The sequence below is a fragment of the Fukomys damarensis genome, unplaced genomic scaffold (genome assembly GCF_012274545.1).
Source record: "Fukomys damarensis isolate Sample0158 unplaced genomic scaffold, DMR_v1.0_HiC HiC_scaffold_4, whole genome shotgun sequence".
NCBI lineage: Eukaryota > Metazoa > Chordata > Mammalia > Rodentia > Bathyergidae > Fukomys > Fukomys damarensis.
Genome location: NW_022900916.1, coordinates 35,248,319 through 35,268,458, shown reverse-complemented (window position 1 = coordinate 35,268,458; position 20,140 = coordinate 35,248,319). Strand labels below are relative to the sequence as shown.

General features: G+C 45.6%; 1 protein-coding gene across 2 annotated transcripts in view; it reads right to left on the bottom strand.

Annotated features, from left to right (window-relative positions):
- Plxna4 (plexin A4) overlaps nt 1-20,140 on the bottom strand; it is a 420,278-nt gene that overhangs the window by 150,094 nt on the left and 250,044 nt on the right. The gene's annotated exons all lie outside the window — the stretch shown is intronic.

The window sequence follows — 20,140 nt, the reverse complement described above, 5'->3', positions numbered from 1 at the left end:
TTCAGTTTTTAGCATAGCTATTAGACCCTGAAGCCTCCTAGAAGTTCATGTCCGAGAGAAGTGGATATGGGCATTACAGCAAAGTATGCTTCTAGAATGAGTCATTCTCAATCTTCCAAGAACACTTCGGGGAGCAGATGATCCTTGGGCCCTTCCTAAGTCCTTCCTAGAACTGCTTAGACAGAGTGGAGACAACTGAAAGAGACTTCTGTCCACACAACCCATCATCACTGAGAACAGACCTGGAAGAGGCAGGGGCTTTCCAACCGAACACAATTCTTATCTGGGCCTGGAGTGTCAGTCTAGGTCTCTGGAATCATTACGAACTTGTGTGCACAGATCCAACACAACTGCTACTCAGAACTAATAACACCATCCACATGAGTCGGGAACAAATATTACTGAGAACGTGAATAGGTGAGAGCTAGAAGATTGCTCATCTCAATTAGATGCCGCTAGTACAGGACTCTGTAAGGTAACCCTGGTATAATTTTAGAGATTTCAATAACAAAACCAAAGAAAACACTATATTCCAAATATTCCCATTATGTACTCTTATTTTTAACATGTAATTACATGTAATTTTTAACCTCTCAAGAGACCAAAGAGAATAAAGTAATTACTCAGAAGAACTAAATTACAGAGTGGACATCATGTTGATGACAACTGAGTACAACGAGGTCACCAAAAAGTCTGACGCCTCGTGTTTTGTTAAGTTCATCAAACTCTGATACCAGGTTATTTTGTAGTTTATGTGTTTAATTTTAGGCTCGTTTCAGGCTTTGGTTGATTTTTTTCTTTTTGTTCGTTGTTTTTCCCCCTCCTAAATGTTATTTTTAAGCTTCCTAGATATCAGATGCTGGTTGATAGCTCTACACATAATTCTTATTGATATGATCCTCTTAATCCCACAGCCTTTGAGTTCATTTGTTGTGGCTTGTGTGATTTCTCCATCATCCATTCCACCCTCTCTCACCTTCTGGGTAGAACTGAACCCATGCTGCTTCTTAGAGTTGCTCTTAATGAGCCTACACAAATCAGTTTAATCTCACACTTTTGTCATAGTGATCAAGAGAAAACTGGCTCAAGTTCATCAACAGTTTAGGTCAGAGCAAAACAAGGACTCCTGACAGGGGGAAGGAAGAAAGGATCTCTCCTCACCCCTCCTCCGTGTGCTCATGGCTTAAATATCTGTTGGCAGCCCTCTTATGAAACAGAAGGGAGCTGGCAGCAGGGGAGGTCAAGCCCAGAGATGGGAAATGATTGGTCCTTGGCCCATGACATCTTCCATCAAGCCCCTGAATCCAAATCACCCCAAACTCTGCCAAGGTTGGGACTTTCCAGCTACTAAAGACATTTCCTTATTGTTAAAGCAGTGTACATCTTTCTGCCTCTTCAAAAGTCATAAGTGACACACTGATAATAGATAAGGAAAATGAGACCCAAGTACACTAAACAGCTGGCCTGAGCTAAAAGCTCTTGAGGCAGAATTAGAATTCAGGTTTGACTCTAAAGACCTTGTTCACTTAAGAGGCCTTGTTTCTGAAGGGTTTAGGGGGTTCCAAGTTTACTTCCTGATTAGTGCCACCAAAAGGCTGGTGGCTGAGGCTTAAAAATAATTCCAGAGACTTTCTCTACTCATCCTAGATGTTGATGCTCAAAAACTTGTGCTTGATAAACATTTATTTTTAAAATGAACAAAGAAACCATTGCAGACTCCTTCTGCTATTTTCTTACTAATCTCATGAAAACAACAATAATATGAAAACAACAATAATAACAAAAACAGGTAAAAGAATTAAAGGTGGAGATGTATAAGCCTGCAAATTAAAACACCTTGATTCCCACGGTCCTCCTTCTGTGCCTACCCCCAAGTCCCAGATGTCCACCCTGGCCAGGCCTTGTCTTAATCTGAATGAAACGGGAGCTCATGCAAAACCAATTGGGATTACCATCCAAGTATGACTGTGCAGCAATGGCCCTGGCTCCAGGCCCAGGCAGGCTTCATCTGCAGCTGGGAGGTGCCCTGGAGTAGGAGCAGAGAGTGATACTGAGCCCTGGCTGGTCTCCAGCCGGCTCAGGCCACTAGCAGGAGCAGACTCCCATAGGGATTGCTGACAGAACTAAGCCACATCCACTGCCCTTGGTCTGATCCCCAAAGGAAATTAGATTCAGTGTCCCAGTCATCTTCTTTATCATTTAACTCCAAATTCTCTGCTTCTTACAATGAGGTGAATGCACTGGATGTAGTGGACATCAAAGGTGACCTGGGGCAGGGACAGAGGACTGGCTGAGGAAAAAAGGAGACACCAACGGGAACATTTTCTAAGGCCTAGCTTTCTATATCCCCCACCTTCTGCCCTCTTCTAGAATGGGAGGGCATTTAGAAAGGCATTTTTCCCTCACCCCATTCCAAACCACAGCTTTCCATAAAACAAAGGAAAGCACTCATTTATCTGTCTCCTGAAAGACTCTCAAATAAGACTTTGATGAAAGAAGTTTACAGTGGAATCTTCTGAATATTTGATGGACAATCCTAAGATTAGGTAGGATAGACTAGCTCTTAGACCTGTACACAGACAAATATCAAGAACTGTTCTTTACTGAATGGCTACTATGTGTTAGACATTTGTATCTCGTGGCTCCATAAAGTGAGTGGTAATATTGTCCCCAAGAAGAATAAGAGAGTCATAACGCATTCAAGGTCCAACTTCCAACAAATGGTGTGACCTACATCCACACCAAGGTCTGACTGATTCCAGTGTCCACACTTCCATGGGTTTACCCGCTGAAGCCAAATGTTCTCCAAGAACCAGGTCCTCTTGGTTATGTAAACCTGCAGCCCTCCACAGAGTTCAAGCAGTTAATGTTAAACAAATACACCCTGGGTGCAGTAGAGGGACCATGTCTTTATCTACCACACCTCTTCAGGAAGAGGAATGTGCATATAAATGAAGATGCTCTTGCAAATTTTCAAAATAGTGAGCCCTTAGGTTTTTGTTTTACACCTTGCAAGGCAGTCTTAAATACCACTGTCTCATCTGATGGTTGTAAAATTTTTATAATGTTAACTGTCTGCATAATCATTCTCATTGTACTGATGAAGCAACTGAGATGGGAGCTGTTCTGAGTCTTGCCCAAAGTTCAATGGTAAACCAGTGTCAGGCCAGACTAGGACCCAGGTCTCCTGATTAGCACTCACCTCTTAGTTATTTAAATTTTCTAAACGTTTGAAGAGGCTCTACATGAAAAGGTATGTAAAATAATGAGTCTCCATGGGACAGGCAGCTTGGCCAAGGTGAGAATCCTGATGTGGAGACAGGAAGAAACATGTCTCTGTGTGAAATAGAATTGAGAACTACCTGAGCCACAAATGTCACAACTAGTCTTATTAATACTCTTTATAAATGATCCAGAGGAAGCAGTAAGAAAATTTTCAGGTCATTCTAAATTTGGGGGACGGTAGGAAGCCCAACAATGGAGATGAACCACAGAAAGATGTTCTATCTCTGTGGGGCTGATAATAAGGAAGGCGTTGTTTATAGAAGCAGAGCTCCGGGACTGTAAGTCTCTTGGGGCTGTGGTCACACCCATCGTATTCCTCATAGTCCCCGAGACATGGTCAGTACTAAGTAACTGGTGAGTAAACAGAAACTAACAATTTTACCACTCTGGCAACAGGCTCTGAGCTGTTAGATGTGATCAAGGTAAGAAGCAGGATCAGAGAAGAAGACCTCAATATCACCATTTTTTACTTCCAATATTTCAGGGCAGCCAATGAAATGTTTAGCCAGCAATCCAATGGGATTTCACACTTGTGAACCATCTAAGCAGTGAGAAAGGATCAAAACAAAAATTGATGCTTTTTTTTTTTTAAAGGCAGAAACTATAAAGAGACCATTTGTGGGTCATGAATGTAAACTGGGCTGTTTGGAAGGTGTTGTAAATCCCCCAAGTTGACACCAAGGAGTCACATCCCAACATCCTGGGAGGAGTGATATACCTGATACTCACTTGTCACCTGCCACACATTTTCTGAATGCTTGCTGTTTCTAGGCTCAGAGTTAGTTTCTGGAGAGGAAAAGTGGGGAGTTCCAGCCCTGTCTCTTGGGTGGCCTGCCTCCTCTGGGCTCAGATTTCACACCTTTAAAGTCAAGTGGCAAATATTACGGCAGAATGTGTTCTAAGGCTTTTATTTCTCCTTCCTGAGAAGTCTGGCCAACTGACTGGCCTGTAACCGGAGACAATCAGCCCCACCTCAAGTGGGGCCATGGTAGGCAGCATGTGTAGGACAAATGACAAGGCTACCAACGTGGTGGGACTATGACAGTTTGACTAAAACAAAACAAAAACATGTAGTGTATAACAGTAGATTTACTCAAAAGCCTTCTTAGGAGAAGACTCTTAGGTCAGTAAAAAAAGACTGATGACCCAAAGTAGCAAAATTAGTGGTGATAACATATCATCCTAAAAAGAAGGCAAGTGTAAGAATATGAAAACAAAATGATGTAAGGCAGTAAAATATGGTCATCTTCTTCCAGATCTCTTCTGAATCAAAAGAGTGAATGGAGCAGACCAAAGCACCAGTGTGTTCTCTGAGGTAAGCAAGGAGTGATGACCCTCTAAGTCTCACTGGAACCACAGTGGAATGTTCTAGACTATCACTAGACAACAAAAATATATGAGCCACAAACTTGGACCACATTTGTCACTTAACATTTGGACACATGGAAAAAGTACTCATTAAAAAAGAGAGACCAGTAAAAATTTCAAAATATATTTTATCTAACCTGAAGTGTCCCAAATATGATCATGCGAACATGTATACAAGTATGAAAATTGTTAAGAAAATATTTTACATTATTTTTCTCATATGGAATCATCCACACCTGGAGTTTATTTTATTTTACTTTTTATTTTTTATTTTTTTGGTACTGGGGATCGAACTCAGGTCCTTGTACTTATGAGGCAGGCAGCGGAACCACTGAGCTAAATCCCTGGCCTGGGGTGTATTTTATATGTACAGCACATCTCAATTGGGACCAGTCACATTTTAGATGTTCACTATGTGGCCAGTGGCCATCATATTGAGAGGATGCCTTTGATAGAGATCTTGCTTGGCCCTCACCCCTGTTGTACATCAGAGTCTCCTGGAACCCTCTATGTGTGGCAGAACATAGTGTGCCCTCTTGTTCTTATGGTTTTGGTATTCAGAGGTTGTAAAGACAAGCCATACAGGACAGAACACTCAGCTGCACAGGCCTGGTTCTGACCTGGTCTGGCACTCTGCAGGCTCATTGGCATATCCACATGCTGTTTTTACACAGCTGGCTGTGCCTCCTGCACAGCAGAACTCCCAATACTTTGGGTGATAGTCAAAATATGTAACAACTGCTCACAGGAAGGCCAACTATTCAGACAGCTGCTGTGGGAGCAGTTCTTGGAGGCTTCCAGCTGTACCAGGTAGGGAGAAGGTGGGGACTAGATGGCTGTGGGCACCCAGGTCTAAGGGCAGCAGCTGACTCCCAGTCACATGGATGCGTTTCAGTATTAACCAGTGGTGAGGCTATACTAGCTGAGTCTCATCCTCACCTGGTCCATGCAGGGACCTCCACTGGAGTATGCTTTGCACTGCTCCCTGTGTGTGGCTTAGCAGGGTCATGAGTACACGCTACTCTGGGATATCCAGGCTTCCCCACTCACCTTCCCCAGACGGTCTCCAGCTCAGGATCTTCGTGCGCAGCAGCCCCTTCCCTCTAGCCCCTCTGGCTCCTTGCCCATCCACTGTTCAGCATGGCACCTATCTCCATCCCTGGCATGGTGAGTCTCTGTGCTGCCAGGCAGACTGCTATTAAAACATCAGCAGGGTGGCTTCCTCAAAGGTCAGCCATCCAGGGAGCTCCTGGCAGCTGCTTGTTTGTTTATTGGAACATTATCTGGGACGGGCTGTTTATTTACAGCCATTGAAGGGTTGAACAATAAATATCGTCTCCCAGTAGCAGGCAGATGCTTGCACTAGAGCGTTCTGGCTGCCGCCTTGCTTGGAATAATCTCCCTAATGAGCAAACATTGCGATTCATCTCTAAAGTTGCAGGCCATCCCTGTACTCCCCCTTCCTTTCTCCCTGCACATCTTCTCAAACACCCCCATCCAGGTCTACACCTTCCAGTTTTCTGGGCTGGGCCTAGGTAACAAAGGCAACAGTGGGGACTTTTCTGGAAGGAAGGAAAAGGGAAGCAGACTGAACCTGGAAGGCAGGTTGCAGACCACTCTGGAGTCTCCCTCTAGACACTCAGTGCAGGGGCATGAGACAAACCAGCAGTGGAGATGGGAAGATGGCCAGGCCTCCATCACAGGCTGGGTGCTCGGTCTTGTGGAGAGGCACATCCACATTTGAGAGGCCCAGAGCTGGAGTCAGCCCCCTATGCGCCCAGAATATGAAGGGGCTGCTATAGCATGAAATGCAAACCAGTTTGCACAATAGAGACTTTGTGAGGATGGGCAGGACTAGGTGAGGTGCCTAAGGAGAGAGGTGAGGGACCTGGGCTTTGAAACTACTCAGAAACCTTGAGTGTATGACTTTGGCTGATTTAGCTATGCTGTCTTTGAGCTGGTTCCCACTTAAGTGGTGATAAAAGATGAGCACTGGACTCTGCACTCTGGGACACCACTGGCCACAATGCTGTCAGGAGGAGACACCTAATAGGCTACCTGGGTCCTAGGTATGTAGTTTGCTCAGTTGGCTCCCAAGGGTTCCATGTAATGTAGCCCTGGTCTCTTTCTCCTAGCATCTGGCTACACAGGCTGAAGAAACAGGTGACAGGAAGAATTATCACACTGTAGGGTGCTGGAGTGAGGGACACAGCAGGTGCTCATTCATTGGATGAATGATCTGAGAAGCAAACTTTGAATCTGAGTTACTATGGTTGGAACCTTTAGACACACTAAAGCATACATGTACACAGAGGAGCACACACATACACATGTACTCTCTTCCACTGCTTCTGAAGGTGAATTTTCCTTGCGCAAGTTTATGATAGGCTGTTGAGGGGCAGATAACTCAAGTTCAACTAGGAAGAGGGGGAACTGGGAAGGGGATGACAGGCTGGCAGGAAGACAAACAAATATGGGATTAGGGCTGAGTATGTTGGCCTCTGGTTGGTTGGCTGAGGGGAGAGGGGCTTCTGCACTCTCTGTGCCCCTGCGGTGGAGTTGCCCAGTTTGTAAGGTCGTGGGTGAAATGACCTCCCATCAGACTTCCATCAAACTCCGAGGGGCTGCAAGTGCACCTCTGCCAAGGGGCCCTCCTGTCCATGCACTCACTCATTGTCAATAACCTATAATCACAAACTAAAGACATGTGAGAAGAAAACTTCCCTGCATGTCACTTTGAATTTCCCCAGGGCTTTTAGTTTCATATTCACCTCTTCCTATCCCCTGGCACTTCCAATCTCCTTTCCTTGCTCCTCATTTTCTTTACCCATAGCACCTATCAATCACCTTCTAACGTACTCTAAAGCATGCATCTGTTTTGGTTATGGGGTAGCTCTCTTGGCAGAATATAAACTCCACAAAGCAGAAATCCTTATCAAGGGATGTATCTCAAACCATTGAACCATAAAACAGACTAGGTACTCAGATATTTTTGAATGCACGAATAAATGAATGAAGGAATGGATGGAAATGAATGAGAACACCAGAGTGCTCATTAGCATATTTATTCATCCTCTTGATGCAAGACTTCTTCATTTTAGATAGAACCAAATCTGTTTCACTATTAATGTGGACTCCACAACATACCATGGCTATCTCCCTGCCCTGAGTCTCAAGTTTAGAAGAAGAGACTAGACTCACTTCTGTGTTCCTGCTGCTTGAGCTGCTCCAGAACAGCACAATGAATGTGCTTCATTTTTATTTCCCGATTCCAGCCAGGAGAAAGAGAATGAAAAAGGAGCATCAAGAGTGCAAATAGCATTAATTAGACAGGCACTGCATGTGCACAAATCTCGGGCCATGTTACCAAACACTGCTGGGACAATCGGTCTCTTTGGGTCTCCTATTACACACATTCACAAAGCTGAATGATGATTTCTAGGCAGCCTTTAGGGCTTCTTGCCATGCACTGTTCAAATCAATGAAATCAGGGGCAATGGCCTCCTAACCTCCCCACCTTCTTGTGTGACGACATAAAGGACAGGCGACAACTCCAGAGGACAGAAATTCTGAAGAAATAAAAAGAGAAGTCAACACGATTGACATGAAGCAAGGGCCAGAAAATTTTTCTGGAACACTTGAAATGCAAAATATTTTAAAATCACTTCTCAGATTGCACCTGTCTCAGAGACACATCGGGAGGCTGTGCACTAGAGTTACAGGTTTGAAATTTGAGTGTGCCAACTACCTTGTCCCCTCAGCCCCCACTTACTGGAGTACTTTACACCTCGAAACTTTGGTTGGGCATTTCTCATGTTCTGGCCAGAAGGAGCCTGGACAGACAGCTTCTGCTTCCAGGAAAACAAGTACAAATGAATAGACAGTTGATTCACCACCTGCCATGCACCAGGTACCGTGCCATGTGCTTTACACACATGAGCTCCTTCTGGTGCCTGGCAGCCAGGCCATGCTCATCCACATCACAAAAGGCCAGAGTCCTGAGATGGATGCACAGGCAGACCTCGAGTGGCTGAGCTCACAGGCAAACAGTGGGGATCCCGACTCTGATTCTTAGATTGTGTGACCTGAAACAATCTATTAAACTTTTCAAGCATCGCTTTGTTCCCATGAAGAATAGAAATAATACTAACTGTATTTCATTATCATTGTGTGAATACGTTACTATCCCAAGCATGTAAAATTCTTAGCACAGTGAGGGGTTAAGAGTTGAGTTTCAATAAATGTTAGCAATTACTACTCTGCAGTTACTACCATTCAAATGAATGGGTCACCATGATCCCTGCACATCATCACTAGCAGCTATAGAGAGATTACCTGGGCATGGTGGCATTCTCTGGCCCCCTGTGGTAGAGTTGCCTGGTTTGTAAGGCAGTGGGTGAAATGACCTTAAGCCACTGAGACCAGCATGACAAGTGTGAGCTCAGATTGGGCAATCTAGTGGCTTATTGAGACCTTGTATTAAAATTAAAAATTTTTGAAAAGGGCTGGGGATGTAGCTCAGTACCAAAGCCTGGGGAGGAGGGGAAGACACTACAGACTGGACTCCAACATCTGAACATCTGACAAGGTCATCTGTGGACTGGAAAGAGAGAAGGAAGGGCCCCGAGCTCAGTCCAGGGCCATCTGAGGGACATTGCCAGGCAGGGCTGGGAAGCAGCACAGCAGAGACTGTGCCCATAGGGGAATTGTGCACTACTGCAGGAAATGTCCCAGAAACTGAGCCTGGCTGAACTCTGGAGTAACTCAGAACAAAGGGGAACACTCTATGGATGAGCTTCAGGCCCATCTTTCATTGAAATCACAGGAGGGGAAGTGGAGAACCACAGCCTGGCCTGTCCAGAGGAGAGGCATGTTTGGGGATGATAAGTTTGAGCCCAGATAAGGCAATCTAGTGGCTTAGTGAGACAGTGTCTTAAAATGAAAATTTTAAAAAAGGAATGCAGCTCAGTATGAAAGTCCTGAGCTCAATCCCTAGTACAGCAAAGAAAGAAAGAACACCTGGAGGCAGCATATGGAAGGCAGGCCAAGAATGACAGACTCCGGAATCAGGCTGCCCAGGTGCCGAGGAAAGCAGGGCCCATTTCATAATAGGACAGTGGCCCCACATGGGGTCAGCACAGAGCCCTGGATGGAGAATCTGGACCTCACTCCTCATCCACACAACTCCTTCTGCAACTTTCCCAGTCCGCCCTTATTCCTGTCTTACCCTACACAGAGAGGTAGCTCTCTCCCCTACCACCCCACACAACAGTGGCCAGGACTAAATGGGTTACTGTGGGAAAGATGCTCCAAGCAACTTTGACAGAGCTGGGCTGTGAGGCCCAGAGCAGCTCCTGGTCAGCATCTCATGTATGCAGGGTATCCAGCAGCTGCTTCACACAGCCGAACAGCCCTGGGAGGAAAGGCCCATCCACGTGGGAGGCCTTGGGAAAACCAAAGGAGTGGAAAACCTGGAGCTACACGGACTCGATCTGAGCTAGGTCAGTGTTTTGGGGAATCTGAAATGGTCAGTCCTAACTCAGGGGAGGGAAGCTTCTAGCACAGAGCCAGGTGCAGAGTATAGCAACGAAGCGTTAACAGGCAGAGGAAAGAGCACCTTGCTAGGTTCCATCCCACAGCGGATGACTCCACATCCCCTGACTTCTTCTCATCCCAGATTTCACCAATCAGCACTTGCTTCTGAGCCTTTGCTCCCTAAACCCCCACCCCCACCTCAGCCAGGGGTCACGGCCACTGATTTCCACCTTCAGACCACCTTTTACATGTTGTCACTGTCCCCTCAAGGGCCTCCCCATCAGAGTCAAGCCCCTCTTCGGCCCTCTCCCACCGCAGAATGCCCCCCCCCCATCAGCCCTATATCCACAGGCCACTGCCCATCAAGGCCACTGCAGGCTTGTCTCTCTGGGACTCAGCACCCTTCACACAGCCCTGCTCCACCTGACTCCCTCTCTTCTTCCCTTTCCCGCAATTTTCTCTCTGCTTCCCTTCAGCTAGTCTGAGTCCATGAGCCCCTCCAACACTGGTGCCGGTGGTGCCTGGGACTCCTAGGAGATCTTTTTCCACAAATCCTGCCCTCATTTTCACCTCCCCATGAGGTGTCTGCCCACACTATGCATGCAGTCACTTGAAGCTGAAGCCTCTCATTTTTTCCTTGCTTAGAGTATATTCTGTTTCTGCCACCGGGAGGTCAACATCTGGAGGGCAAGGCTGTATCAAGGGCTTAAGAATAGATTGGAGCCGCCTCAGGCTGGATGGGCCAGGTTTGTTTGGGATCCTCCACTGAACTATGGTGTTTAGAATGCCCAGCCCAGCTTAGATTCATCATCAGGAAGAAATGATGAGATCCTTCTTATCAGGAAGGAAATGCTCTTAGTAAAGAGTCTGGCACATATGTAGTATGCTTGTTTAGTAGAATGGAGTTAAAACTGAGACACTGGGATGATGATGGTAATCTGGAATGGCACCACTCCTCAGCAAGGCCTCCAGCAGCTCTGTGGACACCAGTTCCTCAACAGAAATTTACTAATGAAACAAACACGTGAGCTCCATTCACAATGGGGAAAGACCAGAAGGGCCCCAGTGTCCTCAGACAGCCTCAGATACTCTTCTAAGCTTACCTCTCCTTGATGTCCTGCCTTACGGGGCCAGTAGTCCCCCTTCTCACACCAAGGGCAGTGGCAGCAGCCAGCCCTAGATGGCTCCAACCACAGAAACTCTTCCAAGCTGTCTGTGGAAGGTGCCAGGGGACCAACCACCGCTCAGCCCCTAAGTATCATTTGGCAATTTCCTTCACAGATAAACATCCTAGGGAGCATCAGACGGGTATGTGTCGCCTCGACATCTGCTCTTCCTGATGAGCTCTGCTCAGGTCCTTTGCCTGCAGCCTCATCAAGCTGCTGGGGCATCAGCCCTTCGTGGAGCTGAGGCTTCCATCTGGGAACAGATGTGTGTTTGTGTGCAGCAAGAAGCAGCCTCTGTTCAGTGCAAAGGGTGGAGGTGCAAGCTTTTGTGGTGGTGGAGAACATAACTCCCCAAGCAAGGTTAACGAGCCTCCTTTCTTCAACACTCGTCCCAAGGCCCAAGGACACCCCTACACCCAGAAGTACACTGGTCAGAGTGGTGCCACTTGCAATGACTGAGGATTGCTCTGAGATGCCACAGCCCTGAGAAGCCCTGAAAGAAGCAGGGAGTCAACGTTTATTTATTTATGGTCAATAGAAGGATTTCAAAATAGCCCAGCTTCTAGGCTATCCAGGGAATTTGTGTGTGTGGCCAGAGAGAAGTCAGAAGAATGCATGGGCTGCATGCCAGTGACTGAAGACCCATCACTGAGGATTGAAGGTCCTGCCTCACTCTCATCTCCCATGGATTCCATGCCTCCCGTGTGCACCAACAGCCCTCTACACCCTCTTTGTGCATGACGATCCCAATTGCTTGCTCAGCTTTCTCTCCTGTATACCCCTGTGTTTCTCAGGTACAGGGGCTATGTCTGATCCCTCTCCCCAAGTGTATAAGTGGAGTCCCTGACTACAGTTGATGTTTTCTGGCTCCACACCTGCATTTAGCATCAATGCATGTAAAAGCAGGCATTGTTGTGTGCCACAGAGAGAATGTCCGTCACTGTTCGGCAATGAGTTTCTTGGAGGAGTGGACCTCTCCCAGGGCCATCTCACAGACCAAGTGCAGATTTGCACTTGCTCTCCCTGTCTTGTCCCTGCATATCTGGCCCAGGACACCCAATTTCTGAAACAGCAACTACCCTGTGAAAGAAACACTTGCAATTATCATAAAGGAACACCCAGTAATTCTTGAGGCCTAGAGTGAGGTATATGAATGGCTCAGTCAGAACATCTATTCCCAAAGATATTAGAGGGAAGGGCCTTCTTCAGGCTTAGAATTCTGGAGCTGAGAAGGGCATTCCTGTCCTAGGATGACATCACCAGATAGAGCTGGAATGTACAGATGCAGAAAGCGGGGGGGGGCAGGGATGGGGCAGTTTGGCTGTGATATCACAAAGGGTCTTTTGACCACTCTTCATCCGCCCCCACCCTCAGCTGAGGAGCCTAAAGACACTCTTCTCAAGTCAGAAGGCGAACTTTAACCTCAGTGAGGGACAGCCTAGGAGAGCAGGGAGGTGCCAGAGCTGAAATGCCTCCAAGGAGAAAAAAATAATCATCCTTCATGCCTGTATGGGATGCCCATTCAGCCAGAAGCATGTGGAGTTAATCGTAGAGAAATGAATTTCAGTATAAGATATTGGAAACCCATCCTCTCCATCACTGGCCACAGTTATTACAATTATTTACGTGGCATCACCAAGGACTGTGTTCCATAGCAATTACACTATTGATCTCACAGCTTGGAGGCCCTGAGTGAAACCCGCAGCCACTGTCCCTGGTCCTTTGGAATTGTCTCTCCCCATGCTTCAGATGTGGAAACAGACCGGTGGCTTCTTCACTGAGAAGTCAGTGGTTGGACTATTACTATCAATCACCAATATGCTAATGTAACATGTTAATGTGATACTAACATAGCAATATGTTCTACTATTTAGCCAGCACTAACTCGGTTAGGTTTTAGGCTCGCCCAAGAAATTATGCAGCATGGTGGTTAAAAATGAGTTCCACATGCTATTAACATGGGCTACAAAAAACTAGCTGCATGACTTTTGGGAAATGAATCAACTTCTGTAACCCTTGGTTTTTTCATTTGTAAAATACAAATAAGAACAATATCTACCATACTTAACTAATGTGAAGGTTTAATGAGTTACTAGATAAAGTGCATTTAGCACATTACATAGTACATAACCAGAGCTAACGTGAAGTTAGCAATTACCTCAGGACATTCACTGAACCAGACCACACATCGTCACTTGTGTTTGACAGATACACTACTGGAAAGGAAGAAGGGAGGACTCGCCTGTTAATCTCCTCACTGAGTAGGATGACTGCTTTGTTGTTGATGGTCTTGAGACAGGAGCTGGGCTTGGATCTCTGTTTCTAGCTGGTCCTGGATGAGGGAAGATGTGGTCCTTCAGCTCCACCCCCCCACACCCCCACCCGCCGTTACTGCACAACAGTTTGGAACACGCTTTAGTGTCTCTACCATTTTTCCTCCAGCCCAGAGTCAACATTAAGCTAATAATAATTACATAAAATCTTATTTATAAAATGCATTTAAAATTCGATTTCATATATTTTGATGTATTTCAAACAGGCTCCATGCCTGGCCCTACTGAATTTAAATACACAGGTCATTGTTTTGAGGAGCAAAGAAGAGACACACCCATGCCGGTACCTCCTCCTTCCTATCACACCACCCTTGAGCTCTTGACCATGAGGAGGTATTGCTGAGGATAAGAATCTAAGGTAAAAAGATTCTGCTGAGGAGGAGGATCTAACTTATGGGGAGAGGAAGAGTGTGGTAGAGTGAAAGGCTGCGGCCTAGAAGGAAATCTGAGCCAGGCCCAATCCCACCTCTTGGTAGACTTCATGGCATAGCCTGGAGCCCCTGGACTCTAGGCACCATCATCAAAGCTCTCTAGTGTCCAGGGTCTAAAAGAGCATAAATGTATATTTAATATATAAAATATGCATGTGATATATATGTTAATATTAACTAATTTCTTTGTAATAAATACTTATTTGTTTTAATATATAGATTATACCCGATTATATTATAATTTAGTATTATAAATTATGAATTATAGATGGATTTGTACACATATATATAACATACACATTTATATAATGTGTGTATATTTATTATATAATATATAAATACATGTATTATACATATGTGTGCTATTAGCTCCAATTTTTCTCTCACGGGGTGTCCAGTGGAAGTTAAAGGAATGTACAGAAGCCTCTTGGTCTGCACACTGCAGTCCATTAATGGTCTTCCAGCCACTTCAAACTCCTGCCCCCAAGGCGGGCCAGAGAAAGGCTGGATAAGAACAACTTCTCGTCCCTCCTCTACCCAGCAGGCCTCTGATCAGATGAGCTTGGTGTGCTGCAAAGTGACATAGAGAAGCCAGCAAAACTGCCTCATCTCATTTAGCCTCCTCCCCAGCTTCTAAGCAGGTAATCATTTCCTCAGGCTCCAACAGGCTGTGCGTACTTTTTATTCGGACAGTGCATAAATAAAGTATCAGATATTTCAGGATTATCTCATCCCCTACCCCTTAAGGATGTCATGTGTCCAGCAGGATATTGTACTCTCTTCCTCTATAACTGTCTTTTCTCTGACGTTCCATTTGGCACCTACAATGAGAAGCTGAGTGGACCTGGCAGGTGGGAAACATTTCTATACTGAGACCTGGAAACACAGGGGCAGGAGGGTTCTCACCCTGGCCTCTGCGAGTCACATTTCTTCTGGGCCATTCTACCACTGAATATGAATGGAACACCCACTGTGTAAAATCTTGTTCAGGGACGCAGAAGACTCAAATGGAAGTTCCCAGGTTCCTAGGCTCAAGGCCTTCTTGTCTAAAATGACTAAGATTTGCAACATAATTTAGATAGCAATTTCATATTTATTTTCTATGCACTTCATGACAAACGTAGCGAGTGTACAATAAAAATTGGTTGAATTAATGTGAGCCACAATCCTGGGGGAGGTAAGGACAGTTATTTTTGTGTTTCCTATATAAATAAACTTAAGAGTACAGAGACCAAATGACACACTCAAAGCCAGACATAGCTAGCAAAGGTGGGTTCAAAATTTTCAACCAGCAGGTTTGCCAAATATGCTGCCCTACAGCAAACTTCTCTGGAGTGGCATGCATAAAGATGGAAGGGAAGGAATAGCTAATTCAGAGGAGGGTACTTCATAGAAGGGTGGCAAATTGAGCTCATTTGCAGGGGTTTTTATAGTACCGGGGATTGAACCCAGGGCCCTCACACTGAGCTGCATTCCCTGTCCTTTAAAATTTTTTGTTTTTATTTAGAGACAGGGTCTAAGTTGCTAAGTTGCCCACATTGGGCTTCAACTTGGTGACCCTCCTGCCTCACAGCCTCGAGCTGCTTTTTAAAAAAAGAGGCACAAGTCCTGCGGTGGGCAGGCGGGGACCAGGGCAGATGGAGCAAAGTGCCATGTGTGTACCACAGAAAGCTTGGATGTGGTCAGGGCGTGTGGCTTTGAAGGACATGGCAAGAGGGAACTCATGCAGCAGGTTGGATGCAAGTGCAAGAGTCCCTTGGATGCTCTTCAAAGCACTGGGCTGTTTGATGTGTAGGTCAAGGGGAACTATATGTTTCAAAGGTGGGAATGGACAGACCTAGTCTTTGTAAAATGGAGCTGATATGTAATCCTCACCCACTTCCAACTTGCAGAACCTGCTATTAGACTCTTAAAGATGAGTAGTCATTCTTTTAACAAAGATGAGCCTCTACTTATTATCTCAAATAATTCACATACGTAACACTACTCCCCCACCATGCGCCTACCTTCTTTGTTAGGTTATTACAGATGCTTTTTGCCTTACAACTGGGTTATATCCTGATGAAATCCATTGTGAATTGAAAATATCATAAGATCAAATGCATTTTATACATAACCTACTGAACATTGTAGTTTAGCAACAGAATGCTCTCAGGAGTAATAGTTGTTTCCTCTTGGGATCAAGAGTCTACTTGGGAGTTATGGCTTGGTTCCTGCTGTCCAGCATCACAAGAGAGTATCAGACTGGAGACCTTTAGCACAGGAACTGTTAAACATTTATAATCTGAAGTACGGTTTCTACTGAGTGTGTGTCACTTCCATACTATCGTAAAGTTGAGGAATCTTAAGTTGAACCAATATGCTGGGGACTCTGTGTTTACTGAAATGTCTACATTCAACCTGTTTTCTTGGAAACAACTTTGGTGTTTGTCTTAAGGGAATAACACATCTCTTTTCAGCAAGCTCTCCAACTGGAGTTTGGGAAAACTCTGATAGTCTTTTTTTTTTCAGCTTTAATTGAGTTTATTGGTACATTTTAGGGATACAGTACAGTTACATTCATTGTTGGGATCTTGTACCTCCACATGACAAGTCTTGATTCTCATTTTCTGATAGTCTTAATGAAACTCAACTGTACACTCTTGGAATGCTGGACTTAAGGATGGTATTTTATTTTAGCACTCCCTGATTGAATTGCTATGGGGTAGAGACCCTAAACTTTCAGAAAATTCAAGGCTGAGACATTAAAAAACAGATTTAACACTCAACTATAAAAGCATTCACTCAACTAACAAGAGTTTAGCACCTCAGACTTTGGAAAGGATGTATTATATCAGTGTGTACTTGCAGCTGTGTAGTGAGCCAGGTTTATAAAGTCCCGAGGTGACAGGCCTCCAAAAGATGAGGGACAAAAGCCTGGGTGCCTAATGACTATCCAAACGCAACTGACAATTACAGCTCCATTAGGTCTTACCCATCTTGAGCCTGCTGCCAGTACCATGCTGCCTTAGTGTTCATTTCCTCTTAACAGTCCCACAGTAAGGCACTGGGGGCAAAGGTAAGTAGGAAAACCCATTACTCAAGTATACAACTCCCCTATTCTACCACTTCAAAGTCAGATGATTAACTAGTGTGCTATACAACTGCTTGTTGCTTGTATTTATATTATTATATTGCGTTGTGCTGGATTTAAATGAGTCAGGTTTAACTGGATTGGATTGGTTTTAATGGGTTTGGATTGGCTTGGGTTAGGTTAGCTTGGATTGGATTGGGTTTTATTACAGTTGGTTGGATTGTATTGAATTGAATGGGACTGAGTTGAACAGGAACAAATTGGGATGGAGCAGATTGGATTGGACTGGATTAGAGTAGACCTGCTGGGATTGGATTTGCTTGTCTGTGATCCAGTAGAGCTGGATCCATTGTATTCTCTGATTGCTTCTTTTCTGTGGCATTCAATGCCTATTTGCTTGCCCTTCCACAGTGGCCAAGTTGGGTGTGGCAAGACCAAAGTAGGGCAACATAAGCAAAAGAGAAACACATTTCCTCAATATCTGCCTAGGGACCTTCCCAGTTTGTTCCCTCTCTCTCTGGCTCAGGTCACCCAGTCTAGACAGCTTCAGAAAAGGGGAAGGGAGGAGAGCCAAGAGCAGGGAGTGGAGAATAAGAAAGCAGCAGGCAGAGTGACAGGGGCAGGCAGCTGACTATGGGCAACAGAGCACATTCTTGCACAGAAGAATCAGACTCCTGGGAAAGGCTGTGATCTGTTTTCCCTGAAGACCTGAGATAACCCCATCAATGAAACTCAAGCCTGAGTGGCTGTGACATAAGGTCATGGCAGAGGCAAAAGAAAGTCAGAAGTTGGTCTGCACACAAGCAGGCCTGCAGGTGGGTAGAGAGGCAGGCATGTTGGGAGAGCGACAGACCTCTAAACAGTTCCGGACGGGGGTGGTGGTGGTGGTGATGGTGGATGGAGCCTGTCCTAGCCAGGCAGGTACATCACTCTCATTATTCTGAGTACCAGATGTCACTCACAGTTGGTCTTAACTTCTGGCAGTCCCATCTGCTCACTAAAAGGGAAACTGAGGCAGAGAAGCCCAAAAGACAGAGCTTTAAGGAAAGGCGTCACATTAGTTCACTGTCTTTCCTCACCCCTGCAGAAGGAGGGTTTCTACCATTCTCACTGACATTTGTCCCTCTTGTGTTCCTGACCAGAACACAGGGAGTGGGAAGAGAAAGACTTTTCAGAGCTTCTGTTTAGCATCATGTGCTTTGCTTTGTTTTTCTTCTTTCCCGCTCTGACCCCATCTGTCCCTGAGGGCAGAAATCTAATGCATCTGTACTTATAACAACAGATGATCATAGCTGCTGCCTTGGGCTACCCAGGGTCAAAGGATCCTGGTCAGTGGGGTATGCACATGTAGATGTATGGTACACATGCACATCTGTGTGTCTGTGTGTGAGTGTGTGCTTGTGTGTTTCTGAATCTGCTGTTTAACCAGTGCGGACTCTACATTGAATACTGCATCTCCTCCTACTGCCAGTAGGTGGCAGAGCTGCAACAGGCCGGTGACGCCAGTCTTGCGGCACTTGGCCCCACACCACCCATAAGAACTGAGCCACCTGTGGGACTGAGGGAAGGCATGTCCACATGCACCCCAGAGTGGCCCAGGCAGAGGTCCTGGGCAAGACGATAGGGAGGAGAGCTGTCCAAGACTCTTCTGAAATTCTCTGTCCTCTCCCACTCTTCTATCCCTCTTGCTGTTTGGATTTTATCTGAAAGGAGGAAGCCCGTCAGTGTTTACAAAGCACCTGCAGTATGGCTTTCAAACTCAGGCATTGAAGTTGCCTGTATCATGAATATGCATTTTCTCAGGCCCTGTCCACTCTAATTCTCCATCAGTAGAGCTGAGGTGGGACCCAGGAACTTGCATTTTATATAAAGTGACTGGCATGCAGTGTCCGAGGAACTCCAAACTGAGAAACAGCAAAAAATGCTATCTGAGAAAGAGATCTTCCTCCTAGGCCTGTTCTCAGGCCCCATACAATTTGTAATCCCCTGCACCTGGTTCCTTCTCTCCAGCATTATCATCACTGCCCTTCTCCATCATGAAGCTTCAGCTCCAAATTCTAAAATGGTTGCTTTTCTGTTTATTCCAATCTCCTAGTGTCCTGAAGTCACTGAGTTTAATTTGCCCTAAGGTCACACTGCCCAGAGCTGCCATCTGAACCTTGCTTTCATGTCCGTCCTACTGTGCTATTCATCCCTCCTTTTCAGCCACCTGTGACTCTCTGCCACACCTGAAGTTTCCACAGTCAAACAACACAAGACTGCACCCATGATATGCTTGGGGGACAGCGCATCTCATCCAGAAGGCAGCACACCATGAGATCCTCCTGAAGTGGTCGTGTGATACTGCTAAGCCCAAAGGCCTGAGTACCAGAAGGCTTGAGCTGCTATGATATGGTCCTAAACCGAGTGGCTTAAGACAACAGAAATTTATTCTCTTAACATGCTGGAGGTGAGAAGTCTGAAGCCAAGGTGTCAGTCAATAGGGCCTTACTTCTCTGAAGTCCCTCCTGGCCACTGCTGAAAACCCTTGGTACTCTTGGGGTGTGGCAGCATCCCTGCAACCTCTGCCTCCATCTTCACCTGGCACCTTCCCTGTGCCTTTGTCTATGTTTCCCATTTCTTTCTCTCATACGGACACCCCAATCCAATCTAACTTCATTTTAACTCGATTCCATCTGCAAAGAGTCTACTTCAACTCAGGTACCATACTCAAGAACCAGAAGTTAGGATATCAGCGCTTCTCTTGGGAAAATATGATTCATCCCACAACATCCCACAAACCAAAGAGGCTCCCTTCACTTTTCACCTCCTGGCTGAAGAAAGGAGAGCAGGGGTGTGATTGAGATGGACTTCCCCAAGTATGGAACTGCCTTTTGGACTGAATTAAGGTGCTTCTTTTGGTGGCCAGGGTAGGAAAGCCCAGTAAGGTACAGCCCCTGGGACTTGCCA